Genomic DNA, 2,632 nt, shown 5'->3' on the forward strand with positions numbered 1-2,632 from the left:
TCTTCTAGCCCGCATTACAAGAGAGAAAGAAGAGCATACATGGGGGCATACATGAGGTTGATCAGAGCTTTGACTACATATTCCTTCTTCACCCACACGCACAACATAGGGAAAAACATTGTCACCATTATTCGTGAAAACCTAGACGTGGGGCATGTGGATGGTGGCAACATTGGAGGAGGCCTTGGATGCAGCAGTTGAGAGGTGCTGCTATAACATGAAATTGTGCATCGAACCACCCCTAAACACTCTTCAACGTAACTGACTATGCATGGAGGGAGGCCATGAGAAACAAGAACTCGATGTTGTCAGATCCCATCAATGTCATGGTGGTTGACTGCCTGAGCCTCCGCAACTACATCTAGACACTATAGGTCTGGAAACCTCGATGAGGCCACTCTTGGTTTTAAACACGCCTTGTACTCTAACTGTCACCCCACTATCTTCACTTGCAACTCTTTTGTTGGAAGCCTACATCGATAAATTCAACATGATAATGTTGTTTCTCTTTATAAATTTATATAACAAGATGGTGTTATACCGAATCTCAGTACATATAGCATAGTTTTGAGAAGTCATTCTGAGAGGCTGGACATGGAAGCGTTGTTCAATATGATGAAAACCATCTACGAGGCTGAGATGATGCCAAGTACAGTAACTTTTAATCATTTAATGAAGGCCCATTTTAGGCTTAACAAGTATGAAGAGGACATGAGGCTTTTCAGTGAAATTTTAGAGAAATTCCATGGTTTTGATCCTCTCACATATGTGGCTACTATTGAGGGTTTTTATGCAATGAAGCTAGAAGCAAAGTTGTACTTGGATATGAGGAGATGGGGTTCGACCTTCAGTGAGCTTGTCTTTTGTAATTTGATTCAAATATTTTTCAAGGCAGGAGAGGTTTAGAAGGCATTGGATGTGTTTACCTTTATCCTGTAGAAGTTCGAACTGACTATCATGTCATATAATTTCATGATTGATGGTTGGCCAGATGTAGGAAGGCTTACAATATTTGCAGAATATGGGAGAGAGAAATATAAGCCCTAATGGTGCCTCATATGCAATTTTGATGAGTGGGTATATTGGATGTTGTGAATTGCAAGAATCCAAGAGGATTTTTGGATCAATGGTGGTAAAGGGATCCGTTCCAGATGCTGTGGTATATAACACATTGTTGCATAAGTACTCAATGAGGGGGATGATTGCAGATGTTGAGAGGTTGCTTGACGAGATAGTGGCAGAACGACGTGATCTTGATGAGGTCACATATACAATGTTAATAGATGAGTATTCAAAATTGGGTAAACTAGAATCAGCCTTGAAGATCTTTGGCAGAATGATTGAAGTTGGCTTTAAACCAGATGTTTTCGTTTACAATAAATGGTTTTGGTTTTTATGCAAAGAAGGAAAATCGGAGAAATCTCAGAAGCTCATCCAAGATATATGGTGGAAGGAGGTCAAAAGGATGATGTTGCGACATATGATGTTCTGATAAAACATCATAACTACAATTAGAAATTTTTTGTTCGGCTACCATCATTTTTATTGAATATTTTATGTTGATCCAGTTAGGGCTTTAGTATCAGACATCTGGGTTTCCATCCTGGAAGATTATAAGGGATCTATTTCTGTGGGAGATGCCATTCTTATTCCTATGAAATCGATTCATCAAGAAAGTTGCCCACAAACCTATTTGCGGCATCATTTTCATAAAATTCAATGAACCCTTGATGCTCATTGCTCCTCCAACTGCAGGGTAGTTGTCTGCAAAATTGCGTATGGCTATTGTCTGGAGTAGAGTCAAAGCTAGTGTTATCTTTGCTCATAAAGAAGCCTTTAGAAATAGTCTGGTTGATATCCTCCCATAATGAAACCTTCCTTATTGGGTGGGGCATTTGTAAACCTTTGATCTTTGTTGTCTTTGTAGAAAGCTCGTGCAATTTCTCTTATTGCAAACATTCGGTAATATTTATTAAAGTTTTCTATCAAAATCTTCCTCAAACTTTGTTATTTCTTGAGGAAATGTCGTGTAAGATTAGACACATCACCAATAAAATTCTACAGACATAATGCATAAAGTGCAGAACATAATTTTCTTGTTTGGTGTATTTGTTTTTCCCACCAGTGTGCCTGGAGCATACTATAGTGTCCATACAAAAATTTGGTGGGGGAGAAACAAAGATTGTTCACACTTCCTCAAATACGAGTCACTACTTGTTAATTAGTGAAAGTTTCTATTTCCATGCTGTGGATTTACTGCTTTATTTTCGTGTGGCTGAAGTGAAGCTGAGAGCTCTCTTGCACAAGGAATAGAGTATGCCACTTTTTATAGGCTACTAAATTCATTTCTTGCAACCAGATTAAAAATGCAGTAATGTTTGGATTAATATTTTTACTTTCTAGGCCTTATTCAAAGCTTCTATTATTGTGTAGTTGAAAATCGGATTTCAAGGATATTTTTAGTTCAATAGAGCCAGAGGCTGAAATCCTTGTTTGCTACTAGGTGTTGGTATAAACTTCAAATGTGAATTCTCTCATTAAAAGTGTGGAATCTCCTTGCTTTTTTAAAATGGGGGAAGACCTTAACGATCAGTATGCAGTTTTGAATGGTTATTTTGATTCAAATACAGTT

General features: G+C 38.0%; 1 pseudogene; it reads left to right on the forward strand.

Moving 5' to 3' along the window:
• Nucleotides 1-795: 795 nt before the first annotated feature.
• On the forward strand, nt 796-1,515 carry LOC149239915 (uncharacterized; annotated as a pseudogene).
• The last annotated feature ends 1,117 nt before the right edge of the window (nt 1,516-2,632 follow it).

The sequence above is a fragment of the Pinus tabuliformis genome, chromosome 8 (assembly GCF_031772625.1).
Source record: "Pinus tabuliformis cultivar Carrire ecotype Pingquan chromosome 8, CPIR1, whole genome shotgun sequence".
NCBI classification, from domain to species: Eukaryota; Viridiplantae; Streptophyta; class Pinopsida; order Pinales; family Pinaceae; genus Pinus; species Pinus tabuliformis.